We start from the raw sequence: 11,275 nt of genomic DNA, 5'->3' as shown, positions 1-11,275 counted from the left end.
AGACAGAGACGTGGCCCCTCGCTAAGTGCGTGCCCAGCTGACCACCATGGCCCGAGTGTGAGCTGTCTACCCTTTCCCCGGGCAGCAGCTCCTAGTTGGGAATCGTGAGCTGATGCATTCTGCCCCTGCCCTCCAGGGCACTTGCAGAGATGAAATACTGGGGAAGCGGGCCCCCGAAATACTAGCATGCCACCATGAGAGATCAGATCTGGGCCTCACCGCCAGAGGCACCCGGAAGGGATATATGGGTGTGCCTGCTTACAGAGTGGCCCACAACTCCCAGCAATCTCCATCCGAGAAGATGGATGAAGACCCAGCCTGCCAGAGGGAGGCAGCCGAACAGCTTTGCAGAGTGTCCCGCCAGCATTGCCAGCGGCAGGAAGTGGAAGACTTGAGTCCACCCTGCCTCCCCCCTGCCCCCACCCACCCCCGCCCCCCATTTCCATTCTTCTAATGAAGGGCTAAGACATTTCAGTAATCCCTTTCTTGAGAAGTAGGGTGACAAGGATGGCAATCGTGAATTTTGCTTTCTGTAGAAATAGGGTTTCTTCGGTGCAGAACCGAAAGGAATCCGTGCAGAGGTTCTGCGGCATCCTGAAGCACCCGACTCCGCCAGGAAAGGGACCTTGTTTACAAGCAGTTCTGTCCGCCTCTGTGGTGTACTGTTTTCTAGGCAAAAAATATCTGTCTGTTGTACTGTATAGCCTTTAAATGCACTCCAGGGATGGGACTCTTTTAAGAAATGCATCCTGCTTCTGCAACCCTAGAGAGTACTGTGGGGAAAAAAGATAAAAAATCCCTAAGTACTCACCAATGTTTGAGGGATGGAGCTAAACAGCTTTTCTCGTTCCTGGTTTAAGCGCTAAATAAGCAACAATGTATCTTTTCTGTGTTCAAAATAAATATATCGTATCAATAAAAATATTGCAAAAATAATATTCTCGAGGAGTGCGTGTGGTAAGGGGCTCGGGCCATCGTTCACATGTAAGGAAAGTTAAGTAAATAACAGCAAATCGGAAGTACCTTCCTTCTCTCAAGAGGAGAAGCCCTGAAATCTTGTCACTTCCCTGTTGACACGGCTGTTGGGGTAGTCAGGGACTTCCACGCTGACTCGCTTCTTTTCTTAACCTTCCTGAAACACAGCTTCATCTCTCTGAGCCGTGGTCAGTGTGTCACCAACACGGGCCATCAAGTTTTGGACTTGACTTCAGGATCCCCGGACACTGAGCTGTCTCCTAGCCCAGCAGTTAATTCTCAGCACCCTGATGGTTTCCACTACCAGGAAGGGGGTAGGAGGATTGGTAATTAGACGGAGATGAGTTGCTTTCTTCCCCTTGCAGAAATTCTTTCCTGTGCTCTCCGTAAGACCTCAGCTTTGTTCATTAACCCCTTCTCTGGCAGAGGCTGGTTGCCTTCCTCTGCCACCCTTCCCACTCGAACTCGAGTGGCATCCACTAGCAGAGTCCTAGACCTGGGAGTACCCTGAAAGAGGGACTCAGTCCCGAAGAAAGGTACAGCATCAGTTCCAGGTCCCAGCCATCCTGCACCCACTCCAAGCCCACACTGCCACCTGCTGGCCGCCTGCTGCCACTGTTCAAAGCCAACAGGTCTGCCTTGGGAAAATAGCACGCACTTCCCTTCTCTCACTTGCAAACCTACCGCGCACCGACATTAGCCGTTGTAGACAGAACCTCTTTGGGTTCTGAACTGGTCTTCCACCCTGGTGATATTTCGTGAGGCTTAGCCAGTCAAGCATTCTACTCTCAGGAATCCCGCCTGCCCCCCAGCCTCTGTCTCTGGGCACAGCCTGATGCCTAAGCACCCCTCCCTGTATGCAAACTAATCACGCCTCTGACCTCAACACCAGTGTGTGTGGCTCAGGGGCCACACACACTGTACTCTGGGGCCCTCTTGTCCAGAATGAATGTGGCAGCCCTCACGGCGATGGTATCCAGCCACTCCAGCCCGAACTACACCAACACCCAGTTCCAACGACACACAGGTTCCCCTCCCAGGAGACTGCGGGGCTTGGCGTTTCCTGCCACCCCCACCCATGACACAGCCTGTGTCTACACATAGCGCCACATGCAAGGTCCAAGCACACTCCTATAAGGAGACTGGCCTCTCCCTGCCACGGCCTGAGGGGTGGGGCCGAGGAGCACACCCCAGGCAGTGGGGCTCATCAGGGGCCCAGTGAGAGGGGGAGGTGACAATTCTCAGGATGGTAGGAACAGGACGGGGCAGGACCAGATCCTGGGACAGGAGGAGGGCACCAGCGGTTGATGAGGGAGGTGACCCAGGAGCACCCAGATGGAGAGGGCAGCGAAACAAGGAAGGAAAGGAAGCAGTTCAGGGCGTTGTGGTCACACAGTCCCCCTCCAAGGAGGCAGTGGAGAGCACACCTCAAAGTTAGCCACCAGACAGGAAAGGCAACAGCACTCACAGTAGCTCACAGACTCTCAAGGGCCATCGTTTCTCCTTGTCCCTGGTGCAGCCAAGAGGGCTTCTGTGGCCAAAGAAAATCTTCTGATGGGGGAATGCCACGGCTGGCAGGTAAAGTTATCCCCAGGGTCAGCAGGCTCTGCCACCGGGCCGGTATGCACAGGCACGGCGCACCCCAAGGTCTCGGACAGGACACCACCAACGTTGGCCATGCATGAGCAGCCCGAATCACCCGAGAGAGGAAGGAGGGTTGATACAAAGTCTGGCCACCCACAGCCGCCCCTCAAACACCACCTGGCTCGACATAACGAAGCCTGCCCCCTCACACGCACACAGAGGGGGGCTCTCACACCAAGTTCCTCACAACACTCTCAGACAAACGCTTATGTGTGCTTCACTCCGCTCACACCGCCCGTGGCTACACACACGCCAGCGCCCCACACTAGGCGTCCACACGCTCAGGGGTCCCCCATGCACACTCCAAGGCCACCCACTTCTACTCAGGTGCCACCGCTGGTGTCCCCCTGATGACTGACCAGGTCACGGGCGTGAGCGGTAGAACGACAAGCAGCTGCGGCGTCTGAGAGAGCGAATCTTTGGTCGTCGGCTCTGCTCTGCTTGACCTCACACTGAACCTCCCCAGTCAGGTGAACTCTCTCAATCAGAGCTAATTACCTGGTCAGGCCTGGTATGTCGGGGCTGGGGGCTGGACATGCCCTTGCCCCCCAGGGTCGCAGTCCCCCTGTGCCTGCTGCTAGGCATCTCTCCCGGGAATCCCAAGGCTCCAGGTCCCCAGCCCCTGTTGTCACAGCCCCAGCCTTACCACACTAACTCCTCCCCCGCCTGACGCCTGAGGTCCCGGGGCTGGCCAGCATTCTGCTCCACAGCTGGGAGCTGCCTGCTCCATGACCCACCACAAAACCACACCACCTGGATTACAGGGAGAGGAGAGGCAACTTTTGAAAGGGGACCCCTCTATCCTCTGGCAGGTTCTGAGACCCATTACCTATCTCCATGACTCGACTGCAAGAGACAGAAACCCAGCTTGAACCCTCTTAAGGATATTTATTGACTCACGTAACTGAATTGTCCAAGTGATAATTCTGACTTTAGGCTTGGCTGCATCCAGGAGGTCCAAGAATATGGGCAGGTGTGTTGCCTCTCTTGGCTCTGTTGTCCACCATGTCACCCTCATTCTCCCATAGGAGCAATGGCTGTGGATGTCCCAGTGAGCCTATCTCACTGCTGGGCTCTGACATCTCGTCCTCTTGCCTGCCCTTCCCTTCCCTTCCTGGCCTGTCCCTATGTATTTGAGCCATCCCTGCCGACTCGGATGATGCTTCTCTGAGTGGTGAATTACAATGGAAACAAAGTCCTCTGTGTGTGTAACGGCCTGGAGGAGGGTAAGTGCAGACTTGCAGACTTGGGAGCCTCTGACCAGGCAGCACCCACCCCTGTAGTCCCTGTGGGTCCTGAGTGTCCCTGAGCTCCTAGACTTTGCAGGGGACTTGGGAGCCTTTGGGCAGCAGGGATAGCTGTGAGGGAAGGCTAGGTGCTGGGACCCAGACGCTTGGCTGTCCCTACTTCTGTCATCAGTTCACTGTGACTTTGAGCCAGGTCCTTTCCTTCTCTAGACCTCGGGACCCCCAACCTCCCCGACCCCACCACGGCTCCCCATATCTCCTGTGCCCCCCTCACTCCCCGTCTCCTGCATTGTCACCAAAGTTAGTCAGCCCGGCAGGCAGAGAAAGGTTCTCACTAAGCCAGTCACTCACCAGAGGGCCCAGACAACAACACCAAATCCGACAGCTGACGGGGCCGCAGAGGTCTGGTGGGGGAGGAAGCTGGTCCTGGAGAAGCTGAGCTGACCCAGGCACCAGAGGACAGAGTGGAAATTCCAGGCCCCCGGCCCGGCCTTCCCCACCACGCTCTTGGCCCACCTTAGAGACACAATTCACAGGCACGATGGGCTTCCCCAGAGCTGGGGAACAAGATGTCCAGAATGAGTGAAGTGGTTATATCAATATATAAGTAACTAAAAGCAACAGAAGAATTACACGGGATGGGGGGGTGGCAGTGGAGATTAAATTGTGTGTACCAAATTGTAAAACTTTGGCTATTAATGGGGGAAAAAGGGGGTGCCGGGGTGGCTCAGTCCATTAAGCATCTGCCTTCCACTCAGGTCATGATCTCAGGTCCTGAATCAAGCCCAAATTAGGTTCTTTGCTCAGCAGGGAGCCTGCTTCTCTCCTTCCCTCTGCCTGCCGCTCCCCCGCTTGTGTGCTCTCTCTTTCCGTGTGTGTCTCTCTCTCTGTCAAATAAATACATAAAGTATTTTTTTTTTAATAGGAAAAAAAATACAAGCCACTCCAGCCCGCTCCTTAGGGAGCAAATCCGCCTGGGACCAAGGAGAGAAACAGAGACGAAGAGACGATGCGAATGAAGGCCCTTCTGTGTTAGACACACACACACACACACACACACACACACAACACCACCACCACCACCACCTTTCCTTGGCCTGGCGATGGCCTTTTCCATAGAGCTCAGTGGCCTGGAACTCGACCTATCCCCCTCGCCCAAATCCACCATTCCCCCTTCTCTGCCCTTATAAATCTTTGGCATCAAGGGAAAAGCATGGCTTTGGGTCTCATACCTCTGGCATGGTGAGCTGCGTAACGGCCTCCGAAGATGTGCAGGCCCAAATTCCCACAAGCCGAGACTGTGTTAGCTTCCGTGGCGAAGGCACTCAGAGGAGGCAACGAACCTGGGTTATCCAGATAGACCCAATAGGACCCAGGGGTCATCCCCAGGGGAAGGCCTCGGGGTCAGCGTAAGAGAAGACACGCCACATTGAAGGGGCGGAAGAGGAGAATGAGAGACTGACACCTGCTACCCTCCAGGACTGGCTCGGGAGGAGAGGTGCTGCTCCCTGGCAACCCACTATCAAGGAGTCCTCCAATGAGAAAGTGACTTCCCAAGCACGGGGATAGAATTCCCCTTGGGCCACGGGGCTCAAGAGAGGTTGCAAGAGGCAGGGGAGCTAGAGGCAGGGATCCGAGAGCCCCCAGATGTGGCGAGGCCAGGTCTGAGGCAGCTATAAGGCCAAGCACCAGGCAGATGCCCTTCCTGGTGACTGGACGGCCCGGAGGCCAGCCTGGTGTCACAGAAAGCTGATGAGAAAGAATCCTGGGCTGAGTTACTACAGGTCACACCACCCTCTCCTTGGGGCTCTCCAAACTGTGAGCCACCCCAGAGCTGGGGCTTTGTCTTGTTGGCTTCTGAGGCCCCCAAGACAGCATGGACAGGGACACAGGCTGGCTTCCCAGGGACAGTTCTTCCCCAAACATCACGGGAGGACATGAAAGGGGACCCAGCGTCTGAGAAGTCAGGATGGAGTACACGTGCTGCCTCCTCCCAGAAACACACCCCGACACCTGCTCCAGGAGAAGTCCTAGAGCCAAGGAGCGAGGGGACCCTTCAGTAGCCCAGCAGAATTTATTTGGCCACAGGAAACTCTTACTCACATAAGACTGATTATGAACCCCCAGTAAGGGCTCCCTGTGGAGCACCCTTTGAGAAATGCTGACCCACAAGGAAGGAGTGAGTCACTGAGTGGCTGAATAAGTGAATCATGACTTAATTAAGTATTGGGTGATTGAATGGAAGGAAGGAAGGAAGGGAGAAAGGAAGGAAGAAAGGGAGGAAGCCCAACTCTGAAAACTGTCCCTCACCCATATCTCCCCAAATTTACCTTGCCCCATCATGTGGGAAGGGGCTCAGGCAGTGGGGTGAATCCAGATCCTAACTGTGCTGCCCTAATTTATACCTGGGTCTATATTAAAAGAGAAAATCTCCTCTATTGTCATTTTTTTAAAAAAGATTTATTTATTTATTTGACAGACAGAGATCACAAGAAGGCAGAGAGAGAGAGAGAGAAAGCAGGCTCCCAGCTCAGCAGAAAGCCCGATGCGGGGCTCGATCCCAGGACCCTGAGATCATGACCTGAGCCAAAGACAGAGGCTTAACCCACTGAGCCACCCAGGTGCCCCATCTCTGTTGTCATTTTAATCTACTTCCTCCTGAGGGAACACTGGGATCTGGTGAGATTATAGCATGATCCCCACCCCTCCGGCGCCATAGGGCAGAATTCGAACCTCGAGTCTGAGTATAAACCAGTGAGTTATAAAATAAAAATGAAAACGATGGCAGAAGGCTGGGAGGGAGAGAGATGGTCAAGGGTCAAGAGTACACGGATAACTGTTGGTCTCTGTTACCCCAAAAGCAGTCTTTGGGCAGCGACGGCAGGAAGCACAGGAGGAGTAGGGGAGTAGGGAACGAAGACAAGGGAGGGACGTGAACCCACAAAGCGTGCCTTCGTGAGCAGGTTACTGCTGTGGGCCACTGCTGGGGAGCAAGGGTGAACACACCTCGGAACTGTCCCACCGAATGCAAGAAGCTAGGGCGTCTGTGCGCCCACCCTGCTTGGCTGGCCGAGGGCTGGGCCTGGGTGTTAACACCCTGGCCCTTGCCGTTTGTTCCCCACACCAGCAGAGCACACTCCTGTAGCCAGAGAACATTCTCAAGCAGGAGCGTAAGGACCTTGGCCAGGCACATCCGAAGTGGGCTGAAGGCTACAGGCTGGCACGGATGTGAGCGCTGCTGTATCTGCCTTCCCATTTGGGGACGGGCGAGGACAGAGCCTGAGCTTGGCACTGCTCCAGGGTGGCGGTGGGGGGGCGGGTGGGAGGGGGGAGATGGCCCAGCCCAGCCACTCTCAGGTCGGAGCCCCCCAGAGTGACAAGCAGTGGTGGGCCGGGCCGTGTGCAGCTTTCTCTTTTGCTAGCACACTTCCTCCTCCGCTTCCTGTCTGAGCGGTGGGGCGGGCCAAAGGCGGACCAGCCTGGGCCTGGCCTGGGGAGGCCCACGGCTTTTCTCGGCACCCAGGCCCTTGGAGCCACCATGAGCCAGCCTCGACCCCCGGGCCTAGAGGAGGCTGCCCAGGAGTCCCTCCTGGGTGACCTCGTCAGCTACTACCAAGAGGAGGCAGAGGCAGGCCGGCTGCGGGTCTGCAGGGACGCAGCCCTCACCAACAGGGCCCAGCGGCTCTTGGCCACGGGAGCCCCCTCTCGGTTCTATCTGCCTGAGCTTCGGGTCCCTGGTCCGGGGACCACTCACTCCCAGGGGGCGCCCAGCCCTGCCCAGCATGTCTGCCATGACCTGGTACAGGCACTAGAGTTTCTGGAGCTCATATCTGTCAACCTACTTCTGTTTCCCTGGATGAAGGAAATCAGGTCCTTGAAGGTAGGCACCACCATGCCTCTGAGCAAAGGGGTCTCGGGTAGGGGCCAGAGCTCTGCATCTGAGGGGGGACAGCATATCCATCCTGTCCACTGACTCTGGTCCCATTTTACAGGTGGAGAAACTGAGAGCAGAAGAGGCTAATGCAACTTATCTGTAGTCACCAGCTAATAAGTAGCCCAGATAGGCCTCAAACTCAAGCAGCACAAGCCTCCAGCTGCTAGACCATAGGCCTCTCCAAAGAGGAGGAACCGAGGAAAATCAACAAGGGGAGGAATCTGGCTCTGGAAACTGTAATCTCTTCAAGCTCCAGGCCAGGACTGCTGGGATGGGAGCCAGGATATCGGAGCCTCACCCCAGTTCAGTTACTTTCTTGCTATGTTTAACTTGAGCCCAGGTCCTGTTCAGTCTCTAGGCCTCAGTGTGCCCTTCTGTAAAATGGGACAGAGGGTAACATGATCATGGACCAGATTTCCATTCTGGCCAAATGCTCCAGACCCCTGCTTCTCAGGAGCCTCCAGTGTCCCCGGGCATCAGCCCTCAGTCCTGCCTGGCCACTCACGGCCACTCACAGCCACTCTGCTGCATTGTGTCCCATCTCTAATGAATACCCCTGTTGGTTCCAGACATACACTGGGAACTTCGCCTACCGGGTGCAGCCTGTGCTTTCCAAACACACGCTGCACACCCTTCTGGGCAGGCTGGGCTACGCGGCCACCTCCGAGGCAGAGTTTTCGCTAGTCCGGGCCACCGGCAAGGAGGACGCCAAGCAGATGGTGTTTGAGATCTTCCTGGCGCGAGCTGCATGTGAGGCCATTCTGGAAACCTCGAGCAGGCAGGTCCTGGGACTGGGAAGAGAGGAATCAGCCAGGCCCTACTCCAGGCGCAGCTCTGGGAGAAGGCTAGTGGAGGCCCACAACTGCCCCGAAGGGACCCGGCTAGGCCTGGGGCCCCCCAAAGGGCTGGGGTCTGAGAGGGCTCTGGCTGAGGGCTCTGACCATAGGAGCACTGTGCCGGAGGCCCTGAGTCTGTCTGAGGTCTCGACGTTGCCCCGCAACCCCCTTGCTGGCCCCCTGCTCCCCTTAGACTCCCAACGGGGCGCCAGCACATGCTCAGACAGTGAGGAGTTCTTGACCTGCTACAGTGACCTTGTTCTGCACCAGACGCCCTTGTTCCCCAAGGACGTTCTCCCGAGCAACCTGAAGGGCCCAAGCCTGGGCCCAGGCCTGGCTCCCAGTCCACCTTTAGATGAGGCAGTCACCTCCTTAACTAGCGACAATGAGTGGTCCCTGATCCCTGATGCAGCTCCTGAGAACACGGTGGTCACCGTACCCAGCCAGCTCTGCCTGACACCAGGTCCCCAACTGTCCGGGAAGTCCTTGGACCCAAAGCCAGAAGTAGAGCCAGAGCTGGCCACCCCTGGCATGGACACTGTTCCTCCAAACACTTCCTCCGAGATGGATGAGCTCTGTGAACGCCTCTCCCAACTCCTTGGACCCCCAACTCTAGTGCGCCATCCGAGGGGCTTCCCGGGTCCTGGACTTGAAGAGAGTGAACTAGAGCTTCTCGGGGGGCCAGAGCCAGCCAGCAAGGGTGGCAGCCCAGACAACAGGGTCACTCGGCCCTGGAGGGCGACTCAGACGCCCTCTCATGTACGAGAGCCCCCCAACACTCACTACCTCCTTCCTGTGGGAGCTGGGAGTTCCCATCCAAGACCACCACTCAGGCAACAGCTGAAAATGTCACCCCTGGATGGTACCGGGACAGACACCCTGACTGAGGACACGGCTCTTCCACCAGGGAAGTGACTACTCAAGCAGCGGAGCTGGGACCCACAGCTTCACAGGCACAGGGAGAAGTCTGCTCCTCTGTCCCTCAGGTCCCCGCCCTGCCACCTACTGACTGTGGAACTCTGGGCCACTCACTCTCTTGGAGTCTTGTTTCCTCATGGGTAAAGCGAGTGTGGGGAGACCCACTCACAGAAAGCTGGGAAGAGCGAGAGAGATGAGGGGTGCACAGCGCCCCTCTGGCCTTCCTCTGGGCACTTCCTGTCCCTCCACATCCTTTGGGCACCTCCGAGGGGCAGTTTCCTTAAGCATCCTTAAGGCACCTTCACAGGGCAGATGAAAAGACAGCTGTGTAGATAAACAGACTCAGAGTATACTCTGAACCCGCTTAGACTCCTCTGTCAGCCTCCCCTGTCTCGCTGCTAATTTCTGGTTAACAGAGAACAAACCTGGGGCCCCTGGGTGGCTTAATCAGTTAAGCACCTACCTTCGGCTCAGCTCATGGTCTCAGGGTCCTGGGATCGAGGCCCACACTGGGATTTGGCTCAGTGGGAAGACTGCCTCTCCCTATCACGCTTTCACTCTCTCTCTTCCCCTCCCCTCTCTCCACTGCTCATTCTCTCTCTCCCTCCCTCAATAAAATCTTAGGAAAAAAAAAAAAAAGAGAACAAAACCACACTTTGGAACTCAGGATCATATGCTGGCTCCCCATCCAGCGGTGGGGTTTCCCCTCATCTAGGCTGAGTCCCCCTCCACCAGTCACCTCTTGCTCCCACATGTGCACGCACACGCACACACACACACACACACACACTTGCACACAATGGGTACATCCAGAGGTGCTGCTCTCCCCACAAGACTCCCCATGCAAGCAAATGACCCCATCTATCCACGAGCTAAAGCCAAAGGCCCCTGTCTAAACCAAGTTCCAGGATTCTCTTGCTCAATTTTCTCCAGGGGCTCCCAAGGCCACAAGCCCCAGGGGCTCACTATCCTGTGGACCTCATCTCGAGCCCTTTCCCCACCCCCCACCCACTTCAGACAAGACACACTGGTGTCTTCTAGGCTCCCCAACAAGCTAAGGCAACTCCTACCTCCCAGCCTCTGTGCAAACTGTTCGTTTCCCCACTCTGCACCCCATCCCCATCTTTCTTGTTATTCACAAGTCACCTTCTTGGAGAGACCCCGGCCACCCATCTATCACATCAGCTTGGTTTATTTCCTACACAAAAACATTTCATTGATTCATTTTTCCATTTCCCACACTAGAACATAAGCTCTCTGAGAAACTTCCCCTTGACTCATTCACCATGGTTTCCAAGGATCCATCAAATGAAACCAACGAGTAGAAAACTTAGAAAATACAGATGAGGGGCACCTGGGTGGCTCAATAGGTCAAATGTACAACTTTTGATTTCGGCTGAGGTCATGATCTCAGGGTTGTGGGATCGAGCCCCAAGTCAGGCTCCATGCTCAGCTCAGAGTCTGCTTGTCCCTCTCCCTCTGTTCCTCCCCCACTTGCACTCCCCTCTCTAATAAATTGATAAAATCTTCAAAAAAAAAAAAAGGAAAATATAGATGAATATGAAAACAAAAGCAGAAGTTACCATAATATCCACCATTGGGAGGTACTCAACGTTACGGTGTTAGCCTAATTCCTTTTGGTAGGAAGCCCAGAGCAGGGCTCAAACTCACAATTCTAAGATCAAGACCCAAGCTCATATCAAGAGTCAGACACCCAACCA

The sequence above is a fragment of the Neovison vison genome, chromosome 7 (genome assembly GCF_020171115.1).
Source record: "Neovison vison isolate M4711 chromosome 7, ASM_NN_V1, whole genome shotgun sequence".
Taxonomy (NCBI): domain Eukaryota; kingdom Metazoa; phylum Chordata; class Mammalia; order Carnivora; family Mustelidae; genus Neogale; species Neogale vison.
This window is presented reverse-complemented; position numbering follows the sequence as displayed.